The sequence below is a fragment of the Babylonia areolata genome, chromosome 1 (genome assembly GCF_041734735.1).
Source record: "Babylonia areolata isolate BAREFJ2019XMU chromosome 1, ASM4173473v1, whole genome shotgun sequence".
Lineage (NCBI taxonomy): Eukaryota > Metazoa > Mollusca > Gastropoda > Neogastropoda > Buccinidae > Babylonia > Babylonia areolata.
In genome coordinates this window covers 41055312-41078068 of record NC_134876.1, presented here as the reverse complement: position 1 = coordinate 41078068, position 22757 = coordinate 41055312, and positions in this window count along the sequence as shown.

The window sequence follows — 22757 nt, the reverse complement described above, 5'->3', positions numbered from 1 at the left end:
CAGACGGTCCCAGGGATGAACAGAACAGAAGTGAACGACCGAAGGACGATGATGATAAATGAACTGCAAACAGTGAACTGACACCAATCAAGGAAAAATATACCACTAGCAGAATTCGTAATTTTTGTGTTACTGTTTGTTGTAACGTACAACTGGAAACAAAGAGAATAGAAGAGCAGGAAAGACTTTGATGCAAGCTGAGAAGTGCAGATGTCTTCCAAATAAGCCCATGAAACAGAAACCGAGTGGGTTTTTTGTTTGTTTTTGCTTTGTGTTTTTACGAAAAGAAAAGAAAAGAATTTGGTGAAGATGAGTAGCTGGTCAACGTGATCAAGAGACCCGTCTGTCAATATTAGGAAGTCTTTCCAAGGGACATGGCAGAACCGTGGGCACCAGACCAGCCAAACAGAGTCTCTACTTCTTTACCATACATCTCTACCTCTTTACCATCAGGGTGACACAGCTCGATGTACTCTCAAAAATAGCCATGACAGAAGAAAGACACACACACAAGAAGCGTGGATGCATTAGTACACCAACGGGTCTGTCACCAACAGCAACACTGCAGATAAGGTTGCATTCATGCCATGACCCCTTGATGAGAGACAGTTACTGCAAGTTTCGCCACAGGCATGCACTGCACACAGCCTAGAGCAGAGACAGAAACACTCATGCAGGCCGCCTCCATGATTCAGGACTGCAAAGATCCATGCCATCAGATGGACATCGTCTGGGATGCCCTCTCCGTACACCAGGCCCTGGAGAAGGATAAACTCCCCCACCTGACAGCAGTTCTGCAACAGATCGGAAGATCCATAAGAACAGTCCTGTAGTGGATGCCAGAAAGGCAGGCACACATACATACATACATGCATACATACATACATACATACATACATACATACATACATACATACATTACACACATACATAGACAGACAGACAGGCAAACAGATGGACACACGCAGTTGCCAGAGAATGTTCACTTTTTCCAGCCCAGTTCCTTGGGGTTGCTATGCGTACAGATCTAATGGGTCTAGGATACCACAGATCACGCAGTACATATGATGCGCACTTTGGCACACTACCTGGACACAGGGTGGATTCTGGGTTGAAAGATGTCATGCCGCAAAGGATTCAAACTGCTGGCGATGAAATCCTCGGGGACGCATCCAACAAAATATTCTGAATCTGCCGTGGCCACTACCACCCACCCACCCCCTGTACTCACACGGCTGGACCCCAACGTCTACGCACTTCAATATCACTGAGATCAGCCATTCCTCCATAAAGCACAGTTTTGCTTGGCGTTAACTTTATCAACTATGTTACCGAGGTTCTTCCAACTCACCTATGTAACCTTGAGTATTCCGATTTATCAGCTATGTGACTGAGGTCAGTCTAGCTAAACAGCAGTATAATTCACGTTCTTCCAACTTATCAGCTTTATAATAACTTCCAACTTAACTATGTATCAAGCTTCTTCCAGTTCAGCTGTGTAACAGGTTATTCTAAATCATCATCCGTGTAACAAAGGTTCTTCCAAAATTATCAGCAATGAAACTATGTTCCACCAACTTACCAGCTACGTAACTAAAGTTATTCCAATATTTTCTTCGCCTTGCGGAATATCACTGAAGCAACATGACCTAACGCAACGATGGGGATCGGTTATCCCCATCTTATCCAGGCGTTGAGGTGGCGCATGACTAATCTGCCGAGTGAACAGTTGACGAACAGATACTGTTCAAATGACTGTGTCCCTCCAAATAAAAGCAACGCACTGCTTTACAATGGTTTGGTAGCGTCTACGGAAAGGACCCCCCTTGCTGTTACCATCACCCACCAAACGATGTCAGGGATTACGTGATCTTTAACATGCATATTTGATCTTCTGCACGCTCATACATACTCAGCCATTAGTGTATGAGGGGGTATGCAGGTTACGTTGATCGGGGGTATCAGGAAGCCACACTTACCCAATCGAGCATTGCCGCATTTCGAATCACGCGTCGCCAGGATAGAGGTCAACGCTCTAAGAAGCTGGCTATCGCGCCTGTCGGGCTTGGAGAAAGACGGTCCTGAGACCTGTTTATGACAAGACAATGTCTTCTTTATGGGGCCACAGTCATCACAGATTATGGAGGATAAGTGGATGCGTTTCGAAGAGCCAAAGTCGACGTATACCAGATAAAAGACAATGCCGTCCACATACTGTGCCTGAGTCCACAAACATTGCCATTCATGATGATGATGCCAATGCCTTTCAAGATGCCGAAGTCAACAAAGACTGCAAGAGTAGCCACAATGAATGCTCTCTCTCTCTCTCTCTCTCTCTCTCTCTCTCTCTCTCTTCCTCTCTCTCTCTCCCTTATTCTGCCCCCCCTCTCTCTCTCTGTGTGAAATTGGCCAGAAATGTATTCGCATGAATAGACATAGATGGACTCATGTATATATCTGGTGATGTGCCGCAATCATACCGCTGTACTTTAATTCATACATTCATTCCCACCACAAGGTCCATAATTAATCATACCGCTGTACTTTAATTCATACATTCATTCCCACCACAAGGTCTATAATTAATCATACCGCTGTACTTTAATTCATACATTCATTCCCACCACAAGGTCCATAATTACTATCTTATTGTCCCTTGTTTTTCTTTTCCCCCTTTCCCTTGTTAAAAATCTTGCTCTCACACCGCTCATCTCAACTGATCAATGCATAGCCTGTAGGTCACTCACTAAAAGTCATTCTGCACTTGTGCTTAAAAAGTTTGGTGGGTTCAGTAGTGTATGTTTTGATTTAGCATAAGTAAGGCACCACCTACTGCGCCTATTGCTGATGACAATGATCGATTTTGTTGCGGAGACAGAAGGAGTGACTGATGACGACAATGCATCTCTCCATCAATCACCGTACCGTCGAAGACTTGAATACCAACTCATCATTGACATGAAATGAGTGGGATATCGAAACTGGGGTTACCTTACACACATGGATTCTTATAGAGTGACAATGAAGCAGTAAACAGGAAATGGTTTGTTTAGATCAGAAGCAAGTTATCAAAGACAAAATGGTATACCATTCATAAAATGATATCACCAAGGGGAACCGTTTATACTTTTCGTTAAACAGCGCGCCATTTTTTTTCTCGGTCTGTGATATACATCCAAAGGAATCACGATTTATAATTTTGTCTTGTGCGTTCGAGGACGCTCACACTTTCTCATTTCTTGTTGTGCATGAAGGGGCGCTCATGCACACATGATTGATTTTGTAAATTAATTTGAAGGGTACTCACACTTTCTAATTAATCAACTCATAAGCAGTTTTACGCATCTCTGACCTTGTATCTGTGACTGTCTGTCTGTTTGTGTTTCTGTCTATCTGTCCGTCTGTTCCCGTCTCTGTCTGTCTCTATTTGTATCTCTGTGTGTGTGTCTCTCCGCGTCTCTCTTTCTCTGTCTTATATTGGCGTTGTTCTTCATAACAAGCGAGTCTCCACCCGTTCCCACCCCTATTACCACGGGCATAAAAGCCTAAACAACAAACCATTCAGACTTCAGACTTCTTTCTCTGTTTCTGTGTTTCTGTCTCTGTCTGTCTGTCTGTCTCTCTCGTTAGTGACCTGCAATCATTGTTATAGCTAAAACTACGTAATAAAACTAACGAAACTAATAAAAACTGATCAAAAAGGCTGACATTAGTCTGAAATGAGGCAATGTCTGCTGAATGGGAAAACGAGCTTTACGTTTATTCATTCATTAATCAATGATGCAATTTAACATTGGAAATTTCTTTTTGACGTGGATACAACAAAACGTACATGTATACATGCTTAGAAGAAAGGAAAAAAAGAAACAAATAACAAACCCAAAACACCTGAAAAGAATCGATTCGGCGGGAAAAAATGTTAGATAAAAAACAAACAGCATTCCTTTGCAAAAAAAAAAAAAAAAAAAAAAAAAAAAAAAAAAAAAAAAAAAAAGATAATAATAATAACAATAATAATAATAATAATATAAATAAACAAATCAAATAAAAATGAAAAATAACAAAAAAGCAACGAAGAACACATGCGCCTTATTAACTTTAACTAAAGTTGCATATGCCGCACGCTAAGAGTCAATGTAACAATAACACACTGGAATTAAATGCAATTACATTGAGTGAACCGAATCGGCAGGTACTGGTAGCAAATAACTAAATGAATAAACAGAACAAATAAATGAAAAGTGCAGCTTACTCATCACATGAAAATTCGACAAAGTCTTTGACCCGTGCTTCACATTTTCAGTATTGTATTCCTCTGTGAGGTCATTTCCAAAGGGCTGGTTGCTATGTGTCCCTATGAGTTGCCTAATTCTCCAAGGTGCAAATCCGTCCATCCACACCGAATGATATTCCGGGGAAAGAGGGGATGGGGGTGGGGGGGGGGGGAGGAGGAAAAAGAGGGGGAGATGAGGGAGAGGTGTCGGCGGTAGAGCAGAATAAAAGAGAGAGACTGACACAGGGAGACTCAGAATAACAAAGACATGACAAACATACAGACATGCGCAGACAGAGAGAGGAGCTGATTTCTGCGTTAATTAAACAAGTCATATGCACGGTGTGTACACGGTACAAGGGCCACGTCTTCGTAGTCAACACACAGTGACTTAAACGAAACGGCCTCACATGATCCGATAATCGAATTGGAAACAAGTTGAGGTTTTTGGGTTGTTTTTTCTTTTTGTGGCCCAGCCGACCACAGATATCGTTCCAAAGCTGCGAAAGCGAGTAATAAGATTTGTTCAGAGTAAGAACAACAACATAATCGTTACTGTTTCTAAGCGACAGCTACGAGGACGAGACAGGTTTCTAGTTTTATGGCAGACCAACGACAACAACAAGAGACCGAAGGAGCGTTCCGCCATGGCACTGCTGCCTCTGCTTATTGATTGCTGCCGGGATGCTGAGTTTCTTCTTCTTCTTCTGTGTGCGTGTGTGTGTGTGTGTGTGTGTGTGTGTGTGCGTGCGTGCGTGTGTGTGTGTGTGTGTGTGTGTGTGCGCTTGTATGCGTGTGCGTGCGTGTGCAGTTTCCTCCTTCAGCAACGAAGTTCTCGCGAAATGGAACAAATCGATCGACCAATGAAAAAATGCCTAACAACGCAGAGATGGGAACCCCTTGCGATGACGTCAAATGACGTCATGACACCGTCCTTTTGCGTCACAGGCGTTGGCCTTGTGGCCCGACAATCGATCCAGTGCATTTAGTTTTCACAGGATCGGGGTCGCCAGCCGCCAGTGACGCACACGCTCGTGTCTCCCGCGGTGGAGCTCGTGCAGTAAAAAATACCTTATATGGGCATGCGCGCGGCAAATCCGGTCAGGGAACACCGCTTTTGGAACACGGGGAACACGTCTCCAGTTTAAAGGCCCAGGTGGTATTCCTAGAGCCTGACCCAGTTGGAGGAGGAGGACGGAGCCATCAAGCTGAGAGGGAGACAGCGGGATCTCTGCAGCACTCGGGGGTGGGGAGCTGGGGTGGTGGTGGTGGTGGTGGGTGGTGGAGTAACGATGGGGGACAGATAAGGGAGGGAAGTGGGGAGAGAAGGTGCTGGCAGGCCTAATCGATCGGCAGCTAAATCCAGTCGCTGAAGTTGCGAAATTCCTCCTCGTATGTGGGTGGGCAGGCAGGGAGCTGAGAGCTGCGGAACAGGCGACCGACTTTGTTGTCGTGTGTGTGCCGCCCACGGAAATCCACGGTAGCGGTTACAGCGGGGTGGGGGAGTCCCGAGCTTCCCGATGAATGAGTTGCCATTGTATTAACTTGAAAATAGATACACGCCGTCATTTTTCTTTTCTCTTTTTGAGAAAAAACAACAAGCAAACAAAGACTTTGCAAAACATTTTCCTTGTCTGCTGCGCATTTGCACAACAAGTCGGGGTGATGTTTTTTTTATGCAATGAAACTTCTCTCGTTTTTTTTCCCCCCTGCCATTCTTTGCCAGGCGGGTTGTAGCGAAGACAATGTGGGAACTTTCCAGTTATGAACGAATGCAAGACAGTCCTTATTTGGGCATATCTCTGCTCACGGACAAGACGGGTGAATCTCTCAGTGGGTCAGTATTACACGTTTGTTGACAACTTCAGCTGCCGGGGATTCAATTACGCCGTTCATTCATGTATCTCGCATCCTCGGCTTGTTTCCCAACGATGGAAAAAGTGCAGCCGCAGCACAATACAGAGAGTATAGTGTTCGCATCTGTGCATGTCCGTTTTGAATTTGTCCTCCAGTGCAGCATTACAATTCTAATGACTCCATACCCTCGCTTCCTCCATTTAATTTTTATTGTGTTCGTGCATACTAGCTTTCGTGCACTTAGAATGCATGCCATGCAACAGTATCGCAGTCAGATATGTTTACGGTAAAGAGTTTTGTCCGTGTGTGCATATCCGTTCATGTGCACAACCTCATGCGCTGCGTGTGCATACGCCAATTATGGTGCGCGTGACCGTGTGCAAACAAGTGCCCAAAGCTTTGTTTGGCACAAACATTCAAGAACGACTTTGAGATGTTACTTGCATTTTGAGTAGACAATTAGGCAATTGGTTGGAGCAATCTGGTTTTACCTCGACACACACGTAAGGCAATATGGTTGACCTGAATGACCATCCCGGGGCAGCTGGGGAAGGGGACCTCTCTAACGCTAAACTGACACCACCTGAAGGACACAATTCAAGGTGGACAGCCGAAATGCTTTTTTTTTCTTTTTTTTTGTGGGTGTGTGTGTGAGAGGGGCGGGGGTGTTCGGAGGGTGTCTGTGATTCGAACTCACAACACTTGACAGCCAGGCAACGGATAAACCAGGGTTAAGTCATGGAGTGGTGGTGCTCTGGTGCACAGACATTTCCTGATTTGCAGGCTGTGGTCAAAAATTGTGCCTCAACGTTTCTTCCGTTGAAGAGTCCCGTCACATAACAACAGGGCATGACAATCTCTTCCATCGACTTCTCTGTTTTGACAAAACAATGCAATGCACCTTTGGCCTTTTCGTTTAATCATTCATTTTTAGTTATTAACCCGCAGCGTCTGCGTCAATCTCTCTTTTGTTGTTGTTGTTTTTTTCATCTGTAAAGAAAGTGCGATACTTAGAGTTTTCTTGTTCTCTCCATTGTTTGCAGATAGCTGTTTACGAAATTCATGCTACTTGTTCCGCTCGATCGAGGAGTCGCGGAAGTTGTGACACAGTATCCCTCTGTCGCGGTCACTCTGTCTGACAACATGATTGTTTAACAACGTATGGATGATTTTTTCGCCCATCAGTTCAATTCAGTTTCCATAGTCTTACGCAGTTGTACCTAGAAAAAGGGAAGTATTATTTCATTCACAGCGAAAGACGTGCGAGGGAGAGGAGTCTGGAAATGTGCACATGCTGTACACAATTAACATGCATACACTTGTAGTCTCGAAACATTACCACTTGTTTCAAATATCTATTAATTCATGCATAATACATGAATAACATTCTTAACACGCAGCACCGCAACCTGCACCAAAAAACGGGAAGTTTAACAAAACAATACAATAGAAAGAACAGCGGAAGAACACACATAAGAACGGGAATGTTGAATAAAAGACACACAGAAACAACGAACGATTGGAAAAAAAGAAGAAAAAAAAGAGGAGTACGAGCGTCGCTTGAAACACAAAAGAGAAGAAATGGAAACGAACGCTGAAACGAAAGGAAATCAAGTACTACGGAGAGGAAGACACCGTAATATGATTCTTGCGATTGCGTAACCAGGTCATGTTAGCAATGAAATCAGGAATGGGCAAGCCATACGTGCAACCTTTTCTATGCAAATGTTAAGCATGGTCCTAAAAAAAACAAGGCGCACATAAAGGAAGCAGAACTTTGTTCATTAGAAACAAAATACCAAGATCTAGACCAGTAACCGATTGCTCAACTTCATGTCAAAAGACTGCAAGCGATGCATTGTTAATATGTACAGGAACTTTCAAACACCAAAGTCGGAATGGGGGTAGGGACAGGAAGACCCGGGGAGCTCGGTGGGCGGACGTGTCTCAGCAGTCAGCATACAACCTTGGCAAAGGTATCTCTCAACAAGACATCGACCCACTGGGTCAGCATCAATTCTGACCTTAGAAATGACGCTTTAAAGTTGTCAGGTCAGTTTGCCCCCAACAGGTGTGGCCTCACATCACACACTTTACGTCTCGGTGTGGGAAGCTGCTCGTGACTGTTGATCTGGAGACGAGGGAACAGAATCGAGAGGTCCTCCTTCATACGACCTTCAAGCGCACCACTGGCTCAGTGGTTACAGCGCCTGCTTAAATGACCTCAGGCTCGAATTAAACCTCGCGTAATCTAAAATACTTTTTTCCCCTTACACTTCAGTAATAGCTAGTCATTTGAATGAACTAGTGGTTGCTTGCCATTTGAGTGAAAGACGACAAAATGTTTCGAATATGCTAGTTCTCATGAATGAACTCACACAGACCAAACAGCTGTTCTTGGCAAAAATCTAAGGAGAATTCCTCTCTGACAGGTAAACAAATACACATAGGCAAACAAAGAGAGAGGAGGCGGCGCTGAGCTGTGGCGAAACGCTCTCCCCTGATGAGGAGCAACCCAACTTTCCCAGGGAGAAAGGTATTGTGAGAAGAAAGAAACACAAAGCACGTCTGTGCAAGACCCGTCTTCCTCCGCCAGCGTCACGAATATTGATCACGTGCACTTCGACAGGTCTGTTGGCGTTACGCTTGCCAATGAACAATGGCTTCCTGCGGTTAATAATAGTGCTACTCGTACGTTCGGCATCCGTCAGTCTTCTGAGAACATGGATCTGCACCTCTTTCTTATGTTTCTATCTAAGACTACCCCTTTGTCATTGGACTGTATGGACCAGTGTGAGAATTGTTATTGCCGGTGTCGGCAAAATTGACGGCGGTTTCTGAACTGACAGCATGGCAGTGACTTTTCTTTTCTCTTGACATCTTATGTGTCTGTCTGTCTGTCCTCTTTCTCAATAGTGCCACGCGTTACCTTTCTCCACAGTGCCACATGCCATGACGCCTCACAACCAGTTATAAACAGTATCCTGGCCTTCTGGAAATTTTGATTTTTTGTTCACTCCTGTTCGTGCCATTTTCTCTTCCTGTTTGATTTGGGTTCTGTGTCCATTTCTACCTGGTCGGTCTGTTCACATGTTGTTTATTCACCCAAAGGTCAACCTTTGCATTTCTGAAGATGTTTTGATAAGCTGCTCTTGGCTTGTAGAGTTAGAGCCTGTCGACTTGCAGTGATCATTGGAAGTGTAATTGTTGAAAATGCCCATTCTGTATATTGTTGTCATTGAAGCCCCCCCCCCCCCTTTTTTTTTAATTATCGGATGTGTATGTAAGGGAAGGATGTACAAACGTGCGTGTCCGTGATACCGTTCAACCCAGAATCCACCCTGTCTCCAGATAGTGTGCCAAATGGTGTGTGTATCATGTGTGTATTGTGTGCTGATGATTTCATCATTACGCTCTGATTCGATTGGATCCTGAGTGTTATATTACATTGTGCTTTTTTTTTTCTTTTTTCTTTTTTAAAGTTACATTGTGTTACATTATAACTATCTGTGTGTGAAAGTCAGTCTGCTCTCTCAATGGAGAACGCGTCTGTCATATTTTTTTTCTCGGTCTAAAAGTGTATTTGTTTTACTAAAAAATCTGTACGTTGGGTGCCTCATGACTAGGTTATAACATAGGCACGTTTAAATTTGTTGCTGCGTTGATAAGAAATCATTTGACATGGCAGAGAATTTGTCAGCCCCTTTCGCGTTGTTCTGGGCTGGTTTCCACATGTGATCTTAGGAGCGCTATAGTTGATTAGCGGTCATATCTATAAGCGTCTAAGCATATTAACAGCGCAAAGTTTGGTTAGCAGTTACAAGACCTTCCCAGGTTTCGGCATCTATGAAGAACAAGTTTGCTTCTTACCGCAAAGCAAGCTTTCCAGTCAAGCTCAGCTGCGATTGATCAGTGTGAAAGTGGACGTTGTGACTTCTGTTCTCACATGTACGACTGCCCTGTACATAATCTTGTCTCCCCATGAGAGGTTCAGTCTGTGTCTCAAACAACGCGTGTGCAAGCCGTTGTTTCCTCCTCTGTTGTCGGCTGCATAGAATTCTTAACTCCCTGCCCTACATGTAAATGCTGGCAACACATACTTTTTAAAATCATATCTAATCTCTCTCTCTCTCTCTCTCTCTCTCTCTATATATATATATATATATATATATATCCGAAAATATCTTCGGAATTAGTAATTAGTGTTGTTGTGTCGACTTTAGTTTCCAGAAGATTTGTCAGTGATGATCAATCCCACGCGAATGATTCCATGATCAATCCTCACCTCGTAATGACTGAAAGAGTGTGTGTATCGTGTTCAATGCAATTGTTAGTTCAAACTCAGTTCAGCTCCAGTGGCGAGAGCGGCCGGAAACATCCACAGTCGGTCCCCACAGAGACCTGGCATTGTGCACCTTAGTCATTGCCTTCAGTTTGGAAGAGTAGATTAACTTCCCGTGAGGACTCATGTGGATAACGTCATGCCAGAACTAAATGTTTTGTTATCGATGGACTTTGGAGGAGACTCTAAACTTCGCTGTAGATAGTGAAACACACAGCCCTGCTTCATTTCACTAGCAACGACTGTATTGTTCAGTTCTTTGCAGAAGAACTGTACATATCTATGATCAGCCTAACGGCACAGATCTTCTACTGAAGAGTCTTGAGCAATACATCCCATTTTAGACGTCGAAAGCTTTCTTTGGGTCAGTTGATGCAACACCACCTTTCTCCTAGTAATTCTTGTCCCTGTTGAAGTAATGGTATCAAACAGGTTGTAAATATTTCAGAGCCAAACTCAAAGGAGGGCCCCGAACAGTCCCTTTCACCAGTGACGATTTAGAAAAGAGTATTTTCAAAACAACAACAACAACGACAACAACAGCAGAACGAACAAAAAGCTACCAAACCTGTCGACATTGGTCAGAAGGGATACAACGACACAACGTTAGCTGCTGTTCTTCTTTTGTTATAGAACTGCACCATCTTTCCAGGACGTGTACAGAAGCTTGTATATCTCTTAGATTCATTGTTTCGTTATTGTGGGAATCTAAAAGACTCTAAATACAAGAATTCCAACTTCTTTTGTGTTATAGAACTGCACCGTCTTTCTAGCACGAGCGCGGGAGATTGTGCATCATACAGAATTATTGTTTCTTGTTTGTGGGAATGAAAGACTCTGACTACAAGAATTTCATCAGTGCACAGTGTTTGCAGAAAGTGTGCAATGGTGAGTTCCACTGTATGTATACATGAAGGAGGTCGTGTGTGTGTGTGTGTGTGTGTGTGTGTGTGTGTGTGTGTGTGTGTGTGTGCGCGCGCGCGCGCGCGTCCGTGATAAACTTTAATAAATACATTTTCTATGGAAATACTTTGTATGCCAATACCAAATTTAGAATAAACAGAGAGAAATAAAAATATTTTCACCCACATCAATGGCAGGTTGTACTGGTTAATCCGGATTTCCTGATCGTAAACGTTTAATTTCGTTTACTCTCCGGCAGTTAATTTCGTTATGCATCCTAATCCGCAAGTTGTGGTTAACCACGTTATGTTGTTTCTGCTTTGTTGCCGGAATGTAAAGACAACAATATTCTGGACAAAACACACAGATTGATACAAAAACTACACCATCGATGTGTTTACTGCAAACGAATATTTCAAAACGTGTACTGATTTAACTAGAATGGGCATAGTGAGATCTATAACTGAGAAGTTTGAGGGAGCCATCTTGCCAATATTGGAACATTCTGCAAACGTTATACTTTTGATCTGCATCTATTAGGGCTATTACTTTTGAGAACCTATGTCCCTTCCACCGATAATAATTCTGACGAAAGAACTGGACAATGCATACCATAGGTCTGATTGTATTATATAGACTGGTTTCCATTTTCAGGAAATCAGACACCCGTAGGCATCGGAGAGCTAGTGTTGTCAAATACACTTTTCTTTGGGAAAAGAATGCCCTGTATCTTGCCCCTGTTGCCTATGGCAACCCGCCAAAATACATGGTCGACTGCTGGATCACGGGTACACCAAAAACGTATTTATAAGTATTCATAGGACACAGGTCGGTCTATAGATTTATGAAAACTTACTTTTCTAATCAAATTTGGGGTGCTAAGTCCACGTAAAGGATCTTGAAATCTGTATTTTGCCTCTGTTGCCAATGGTTACCCAGTGACTTGCCCGTGCCACCTTCGGCTCATTATCATCAGCGTCAGCCGGTGTTTAGTAACTCCGGCGCATGCGCGGTTTGTTGAATGTAAATGGCCACACCGTGTAGCGCATTTCATTTTTATTGGCATAAATTTATGCTTTGTCGAAATAACGTTGCTCTCAACTCTTTAAATTTCAGACGCCGCAAAAGCAAGAAGGCTGACGTACACGTTAGAAATCAAAGTAAGTGAGTGTTGTATGGTAAATATTGGTCTAAATCTTTAGAACCAATAGCTGTTCATAGCAGTGAGATTGATAATTGAATCAACTCCCAGATCCAGTGAAGGCAGAGTTTGAGAGTGGCAATTTCGTTGTGAAAAGATCAGCTCAGAAATTCAGCCGAGTAGACCCGGACCAGAGCCAGGAGTAGCTGAATGGCATTAGCAAGAAAGGTGGTGGAATCGTTGACATCACAAAGACGACGTCAGCCTTGAGCAGGTGGGCTCTCTCCTTCAACCTGAGATCTCACCTGGTCAGTGAGACCAAGATGGTCTACGGCATTGGACGAGACGATGCATTCACTTACAACGAGTGCAATCCAGCCAAGAAAAAAACTTGATCTGAAGGATGAAGACAATCTCCTGAACACATTTCAGTCCTTCAAGTTGTTCTAATCTGACGCTAGTCCAGAACTGCAGAACATTGCCACAAAGGACTTTGTCACAAAGAACATTAAAGATGACCTGCTGATGGCTCGCCAGAAAGGGCAAGATCAGCTGATACAGTTTATAGAAGAAATTCTTTAAGCTGGCATCGGCAGGATGATCTCTTTCAGAGACACAATGCCAAAGAATAAGCCTTTGACTTTCTCATCTATCTTCGAAGTGGAGCAGAAGGAGTCCACAACAACTGCAAAGAAAGTAGTCCAAGCAGACAAGAAGTTCGTGCAGCGCCTCATCATTGCCTTCCAGGCTGGAAGGGATGTCCATCTGGAGGAAATACTGAAGCATGAGCTTATGCCTGCCCTTCCTGCCCTTGCACAAATGAACGGCGATCTACGATCAGGCCAAAAGTCCCTCCTGTCAGATTCACTGATTGGTGACACGCCTTGCCCTCAGAGTCTTGAGGCTGCAGACATTGGTGAAGAAGAAATACTTATTGTGGATGGCCAGGCGCATGTTCTTGCTCTAGGGAAGCAACCTGAAGCAAAAAGCTTCGAGGACCTTTCTGACATTTTTGTCACACCAGTACTACAAATTGGGTCGCATTCAGTCGTATTGACATCACTTTTGACAGATACTACGACCTGTCCATCAAAAGCAGCACAAGTAAAAAACGGGGAAAGAAGGCAGTGCCTGTGAGAAGAGAGATTCAGGAAGGAAATGTGCCTCTCCCTCAAAAATGGGACAACTTCATCACACATGCAGTACACAAATCCGACTTTGCGAGATTCCTGTCCCAGCAGCTATTCTTAAAGGACATGCAGACAAGACCATTGTTGTTGCAGGATGATTCAGCGACGAAGAGCAGGTGGAGTCTTCAACCCCTGACGTCAATACTGAGGACCGGAAGGGGCGCCACGAGATAGCTGACACGTGCATAATACTGCACTGTGTCAAGAGCCGAACATCCAGCATCGTAGATGCTGCTCGTGACACTGACGCGCTGGTGCTTCTGCTGGCCCTCTTTTCAAACATGTCATGTCAATAGATCTGGATGAAGGCTGGCACTCCAAAACACCGAAATGCATCCCCATTCACTCAGTGGCAGTCCAGTTTGATGCTCATGTCCTCGGCAGCTTGCCAGCCTTTCACTCGTTGACAGGATCGGACACCACTTCTTTCTTGACTGGTCACACCAAGAAATCCTTGCGGAATGTTAACAACGAAAATCACGACCTCCTGTCAAATCTCGGCAAAGGCGACCTCACTGACCAAACCTCTGCTGCTGCAGAAACTTTCATATGTAAAGTCTACAAGGTTCACGCAACAGTTTCTGTGGACAGTGCCAGGTCAACCCTCTTTGCTCAGGCCCACATGTTGGAGACCCTTCCCCCAACTCATGATGCTTTGTCCTTCCACGTCAAGCGGTCACACTATCAAGCAGTATGGCGACAGGCAGACAAACAGCGTCTTGAACTGTCCCCACGAGAGACTATTGGATGGACAATTCAGAGTGGTGCTCTGGTTCCAACCTTGACCTCTTTGCCTTCATTGCCAGATTCCTGCATCGAACTTATCACCTGCAAGTGTACCACACAGTGCAGAAGCAGCGACTGCAACTGCAGGAGGAAAAGGCTCCCACGTACTTCCGCATGTATCTGCAGTACAAGCGGGGACGTCTGCAGAAATAATTACTGATACAAACGTGGATGACTGAGGTATTGTGTTCAGTGACTGATTGCACTGTGCTACTACAGTTCAAGGGTTGAATCATGAGTATACATGAGCACAAAGTGACGGAAAGCTGAGACATAACCTGAACGGAACTCTGCACATGAAAATGACAGTTCTGATGAAGCTCATTTGAATGGTTTTGTTTTGTTTTTGTTTAATTTTTTCATGCTGCAAATCAATGTTAAATTGATTGACAACATAAGTTTATTTTTTTATGTCCATGCAAATGAAAAGGTCCATTCAAATGAAGCTGAAATAGATGGTTTTGTTTTGTGGTTTTATTTTCTTCTTTTTTACCTTTTAAGATTTGTTAATCAATGTGACTGTGATTGACAGTATGAGCTAGTGTTCTGGTTTGGAAACTTGACTGTTTTCTTTATCGTTACTTACGTTACTGATATTTGAAATTAAGGACTGTCAAAAGCTGAAGCATCCTTTTTTGCTTGCTTATACACCACTGAAAACAGAAAAGTTCAATTCTTATGAAGCTGAAATATTTTTTTTCTTTCAATTTTATTTGAAAGGCTGCAAATCAGTGTAATTATGAGTGACGGCATACCGTCGTTTTTCGTTTCCGAAACGTGTCTGTTTTCATCATTGTTTCTTACCTATCATTGAAATAGTGTCATGTCACACACTAATTCATCCTTATTTTCTTGAAAACTACTGGTAGTGACCGAAATTCTTGGAATAAAAAGATAGTTTCACTGTATGCAACGTGTGGTGTAAGCGTGACAGGTTCTTCGTCTAATATCACTTACAGTGAAAAGACGTTAAACTAAAGAACGAACGAACAACGTGACAGGTTTGCGTGGACGCCATTTTGAATGATTAATCATAGCTCAGGAACGACGCAAAATTGCTCATGTCAAATGGTAAAAATGGATTCAGCGTACCTTAATCCTTCTGACTCAGATTTGCTTACTACTCTTTACCTAAGCTGATTTTATCTGAAATGTAACCAGTCTATATTGGTAGATTTGTATGAGTAGCATGCTGGCAGCTACCCCCACCTCCCCTTTCCTCCTTTGATATCGATTAATGATTCTAGATGAGATAATACTGAAAGGAAACCGCTAAACAAGTGATGAAAACAGGTCTGAAACTTCGATGTATCTACGTTATGATCGTAAAACAATAAACTGTCGACAGACATGGACAATAGAATTCCTCAGTTTCCAGCACGCAACTATCGTTTCGACAAACACTCGTTTCTGATGCTGAACAAAACTATGATTTGGATCGCTGTTTACTGGTAAGCCCACACCTCCATTTCCCTTCCCCTTTACCTCCATCGTCAGCGTTATCTGTTTTGTTTTGTTGTGCAGCAGGTACCACACATGAGTCGTGAAGGCTTTGCCCCTTGTCTTTCATATGAGTTGAGAACAACGCTCAAGACCTTTGAGACAAATTATCTTTGCTACGCATTAGTTCTTAAGCAGAATCAAGCCTGTCTTTATCTATTGATTTATATTTTTCTCTGCTTCCGAGCTGTGCATTCGAGAAATAATGGCATCTGTGTTTCAAATCTCATCAAGTCATAAAAAACAGCAAATGCTGATAAAATATCCTTGACCTTGAACCGAGATCAGTGTCGAAATGATTGATAAACTCAAGTCTGTATTCATAATTAGACACCTGTCCAAGCTCCGATGAGAAATCCTGTCATCAGAAAGAAACACAGGGGACACAGACACACAGAGACACAGACGCAGACACACACAGAGATACACGGACACAGACAGACAGACACACACACAGACACACAAATATCACTCAAAGTGGAAAAACGCTAAATTGTGTGGAGTGATGGCCTAGAAGTAACGCGTCGGAAGCGAGAGAATCTGAGCGCGCTGGTTCGAATCACGGCTCGGCCGCCGATATTTTCCCCCCCTCCACTAGACATTGAGTGGTGGTCTGGACGCTAGTCATTCGGATGAGACGATAAACCGAGGTCCCGTGTGCAACATGCATTTAGCGCACGTAAAAGAACCCACGGCAACAAAAGGGTTGTTCCTGGCAACATTCTGCAGAAAAATCCACTTCGATAGGAAAAACAAATCAAACTGCACGCAGGAAAAAATACCAAAAAATGGGTGGCGCTGCTGTGTAGCGATGCGCTCTCCCTGGGGAGAGCAGCCCGAATTTCACACAGAGAAATCTGTTGTGATAAAAAACAAACAAACAAACAACAAACAAATACAATTGGAGACTACACACACACACACTCGTGCGGCAGAGAGAGAGAGATAGAGAGAGAGAGAGAGATGGGTGGCGGCTTAGACGAGGTATTCTTAGACGGATTAACCTTTCTGTGTACTGACATTTAAATGCGGAAAAAAAAGGAGAAAAAAGTTTGATTTCGTAGTCAGATCAAAGTGGCTGTGAACAAAATACAAACATTTGTGATATGAGGATATTTCTCTTCAAATAATCAGCCACACCCCTCCCCTCGACACCCGCAGAAAAGTGGTCAGTGCCGCTGCTGCTGAAATGACGTGAATTCGAAATCAGCCTGGGATGTTTGGATCAGTGGCCGGCTCCTGCCCAAAATGTATTGTGCCGTGAACCCAAAGGAGGAGACTGAGGCCACACAGTCAAGAATCGCCCACATCACGGATGCTTCTTTGGTAGTGCTGCTCAAACCTCCTAACCAACACTTCAGGTGTGCAGCTTTCTCGAGTGGGTGAACGGAAGCGTGTGGTGGTAAATTCTTGTCGAGTAGTTCCCAACCACCTTCGTTGCGGCAGCGTCGTTATCCTAATTCGTCATCAACCGTTGAAATGATTGTCCTGGCGTAAATGACGTTTCATGACCCGCTCGTGATGTCCTCAGTTTCGAATTCCCCTGCACATTCATGCCTGTGGTGTGTTCGTTTCAAAGTCATCGCTGGGGGCAGATTCATGAGCACAGTTGCCGGATGGACGTGGGGGGAGTCTCTATTCCAATTGAAGGTTCACTCTGTCTCTGCGATTGAACATTTGTTGTCATGGGTAGGGGGCCTAGTTGTTGGCGTGCTGTGTATATCCTACTGAACACTATCGTTGTGACTCCAGTGCAGGGTCCCTCTGGTGTGTAGTCTCAAGGCGTTCTGACATGGATTGTTCCCTGTCCACAGCAAGAGAACGAATCCAAGTGTTGGAGATTCAAGATGAGGCATGTGGAATTGTTGTCACTAAATGGATAGGGACATGGTTAAAAAAAAGTGTGCTTTCTATTTTCAATTTAACATGGAAACACGTGCTTTATTCTCGCTCCCTCTCTCCCTCCCTCTCTGACCTTCCAAAGCTCTTAGATATCTTCTTTCATAATAAATACATTGGTTTAAAATAGCAGCTAACAAGCAAAAACACAAAGGAACGCTAATTCAGATGGTGATTTTTCTATAAAGAATCGAAGGGTAATTTTGTATCGTGCGTTTTAAGTACGAATAATACTTCTACATAAATAAACATGCGAAATTACTTCAGATTAGCAATTTCACACTTTTCATTAATGCATATTCTGAGAAATTACAGTAGCCTTTGACACATTTACAGCCCTTCTTAAACGTGCTCTGTTAAAAATCTCATGCTTTTGACAGAGTGCAAAGAGCTAAAATCATTTCACCCATATCTTTTAAAACAACGCTTGTAGTGACAACTCTATGAGGCAGACTAATCTGACAATATTTCATTTTGTCTTTTCTGTGCTTGATGTGTATTGTTGGCAACGCTTTTCTCTCATTCAGCTTAAATGCTAGGTTTCTACGACTATTTTGAATAGCAATGTGGGTTGAAACCTTCCAATGTAAACAATTTGCAACATCTCTTTGGTCTTTTGAGTACAGTAAGGATAAGTTACCCTGCTCAAGGTTGTCCAGAACGTTGACATATTTTCAAGTTTTATTCCTTTTTATTAAATTATTTTTTTCTTTGAAAATCCAACCACAACAGGCAAAACAATAACAACAAAAAACAACAAATACGAAAACAAAACTAAAAAAAACAACAAAAACAAACCTGAATGAAATTTTCATGATCAGTTACACAACCATATCAATTTTCTGACTCTTTTTAATTGAGATATATAATACAGCACATTTCTTTCTCTCTATTTGTTTTTATCGACTTGTTGTTTTTAACTGCCCTTCTTTTACATATCCTTTGTGTAAAATCGGTTCAGAAAGTAATTAAACGGAATTTGATTCGTTGGCGTATTAAAATTAGAACGTAAGCCCCGAATACGTATGTCGCCGCAGAAGTGTTGGTAATCTTGCATCTGAAAGTGCTTATCGGCTCAGTTCAGGAGAGGGGAAAGATCAGCCGGAATGTCTTCCAATCTATGATTATATATTCTAAATGTATTCTTTTAAAAAAAAAAGAAAGAAAAAAAGTCTGGTTTGTGTGATTGGTAACTTTTGATGTATAATCCATCTCCAGTTCTCCTCTCTCTCTCTCTCTATATATATATATACTATCTCTTTCCTTCCTTCCTGTCTCTCTTTATCTTTCTCTCTCCTTCCTCCTCTCCCACCCTCTCTCTCTCTCTCCCCCCCCTCTCTCTCCAACTAGAAAATTCTGGCTGTGATTGCCTGGTTAGCTGTGTCGGCAGAGTACCGAGACCACAGTCCTAATGTTGTGAGTTCGAATCCCAGACACCCAACATGAAACAGTGGCAAAATTACACTGTCCGTCTTTAACATGCTGTCGTTCTGTAGTGCTGTGTAAGTCCCCCTGCTCCACACTTTCCTGAGATCGTAATACCCGACGACCGTGTCTCACCTGACGTGGGTGTCGAGGTAAAACACGACTCTGAGAGGTTGCGCTCAGCATGTATCACAGGCTGACAGAAGCTTAAAGTTGGACCAACAGCAAAGTGAGAGCGGTATGATCAATGCTTTCTCTATTGCGATGGGAAGCCATCTACAGCTTATTCTCTTGTGAAGGCTTATGACTTTCAGACTAGGAGGCAAGATTGCGCTTGGTCTTAGTTCTGCAGCCGTGGGGACAAGTTGGCTTTAAGGAACCACCCCAAAACCCTCTTGGCCGAGAGAGTGGGGATGTAACTTGGTCGAGACACTCTGAACTGTCATCAAATTCTAGCCCAGGTAGTCAGGACAGCAGTTGCCACCTCTGCTGTTCTGATGGTCATAGTCGGACACGACTGACTATCATACAAAGTGCAAACAATGTGGGTGTATTTGAGTGTGTGGGTGAGTGGGAATTTGTTGTGTTGACATTGACGTAAGGTTGTTTACCCTTCCATTTTGCCTTCTCCTTCTAATCACATTGCAGCACGATTGTTGTGTTAATTTACATATTATTGGTGATGATAATTACAATAGTATGCATGCATGTGTGTGCGTGTATGTGTGCTTGCTGCTTGCATGCGTATGTGCATGCGCGTTCGTGTGTGTGTGTGTGTGTGTGTGTGTGTGTGTGTGTGTGTGTGTGTGTGTGTGTGTGTTCTAGTTTACGACTTTGCACTTTAAAAGACATCTCATATTTCAATTAATGCAGGAGGTTCACGACCATAATATATATCAAAGAGAGATAGACAGACAGGCAGACGGACAGACAGACAGACAGACACACACACATGACATCACACACGCACACACACACACGCACGCACGCACACACAGCGAAGTGTTTTGATCGTACGATTTTTAGCCATGTTCCAAATTAAGTAATTTGACTTGATGACAAAGTACAAACAACTGAAAGGGCACAACTTAAAGTCGGTCCTGCTTTCAAGGGCTTCCCAATTAAAAGACAGGTAAAAACAACAACAAAAAAACAACAAGAAACAAACCAACAAAACAACAACAAAAAAAACAACAACAAAAACCAGAGAGACGTTGGGTTTAGATTGAAGCACACTGTGCCAGTCAACATCCATTAGTGTAAAGTACATTGAAATCAACACTATCCCCGCTATCAGACACATTATCCATGCTGTGAAAGTGGGTGAAAGTGTTTCAAACAAAGCAATGACGCAGAATTTAGTCGAACCGGTCACGATTTTAAGGTCAAGATAGTCTCCCCTCTTTCTTTTCTTTAGGATTTATCCTGTAAAGATTTCCGCAATAAATGGTTTCGAAGTCTTCGCGAAATTTTACAAGGATATTGTTCTGAGCGGGTGTGCTTGATACAGTTCAGTCGCATGAAGTCGGCAAAAGAGCCTGGGAGTAAACTGAAGTCCGTTGTCAGTAATTTCTTCATCCGGTCTTTTCAAACAATGCTGCATACAGCCCAGCCGAACTTCATCAAGTAGCCAGCCTCTAAGCAGCGAACAGCTGTCTCAGTTTCCAAATGGTCTTTTCCGTCGACATGTGACCTTGGCGTGACCAAGAAACAGGGACAGAAAAAAGCACAAAAAACCCTCATCGTTAAGTCTAAACTGTGCTGAAAAAGTACAACACTTGAGTAGAAATCGCAGTCAGCAAGGACCATGCACAGTATCCTTGTCGTGATTGTGATATTTGTTATGGAGTTTGAAAACGCGTGATGTCGCAGATGTGAGTGACGCTTTATTTGAAGCCACTCAAGGTGATGAGTACAAGCATTAAAACACATCAGCCCTGACTTAGTCCTCTCGGTCGGTAGAGCTTGAAGCGACGGGCAAGGTTAAATAAAATAAGATAAATTGTTTCCAAGAAATGAGTACAAAAATCAAAGCGACTCTCTCTCTCTCTCTCTCTCTCTGTGTGTGTGTGTGCGTGGAGGGGATGGTGTCCTTTGTTTGTTTGCTTTGACCAAGGTTCAGGGTCAAACCTTGCGATCAGTTGTAATGCGTTGTGGTGGTTTATTCTCATCAACGTAAACAATGTCCACACTGGTCCACACTGTGTGACACAACACAGTCCAATCGCCACGTGGGCTGCTGACCAGCCTATTCTTCCTGTGTCCATGACCACTGGCCATATAACTCGGACAGTTTTGTAAAGCTTAATCAAAATCAGGTGTTGGTGTTTTTTTATTTATTCAATTAAAGCAAACTTAGAATTGGCAACACAATTTCTTTGATTTTATGACTGGGACCAAAGCCTGAGATGCGAAGGATTGGCGATTTTCATTTGGTATTTTGATTTATATATCCAGGTCGTACTAAATTAAGTCTATTGGTTTCCGAAAAACCGCCGTCCATGGAGAGACAAACACACTTGCACTTGTGTGAATTCTGAATCCGTCTGGGAAGTTAAGTTTACACATCTTGTGTCTTCGTTTCCGATTTCTCGTGTCCGATTACAAACTGACTCTGAAAGCTTCGGAAACAAAGACATGAATACAGTGACAGTCGTCGGTTTCAGTTTTTTAAGGAGGCGTCACTGCGTTCGGACAAATCCATATATGCAACACCCCATCTGCTAGGAAGATGCCGACAGCAGCATAACCCAACGCGCTGTTGAGGTCTTGAGTGCACTCACATATATTTGTGTTCTTATCAGAGTGGATTTCTTCAACAGAATTTTGCCAGAAGACAACACTCATGTTGACATGGGTTCTTTTTCAGTGCGTCACGCGGGACCTCGGTTTATCGTCTCACCCGAATGACTAGACACTCAGTTTGATTTTCCAGTCAAATAAAGAAGGGGGGGGGGGAGTGAGGGGGGAGGCGAGAGTGGGGATCGAACGCAGATCCCCACGAACACTGCTGTATTGGCAGATAAGCGTCTTCACCATTCTGCCACCTTCCTCCTTGACGGTCGTTCTGTGTGCTGCTCCTCTTTGCTGCAGACATCTGCGGACGTTGCCATGAAATATCAAATATCCAGAAACCTGAACGGCGAACAATATTGTGCCAGAACATCAAGTGATCGATGACCTGCCTGGGAAGTTTCACATCTCTTCGATCTTACGTTTCCTGGTGGTGTCAAACCACTGGAGTGACTTCCAGTTTGATTAAGCAGGTCTGTTGTAGACGTTAGAATGGGTGTACTGATCAAAGAATAACTTAAAAGTTTCTCCTCTCCCTGCAAATGCAGGGCAAGAGAGGGTGTTGTAGATGTTTTACCTTTTCTCATCCTGTTCATTTGTCTTTCTGTCTGTCTGTATACCTGTCTGTCTGTCCATCTGTCATCATCC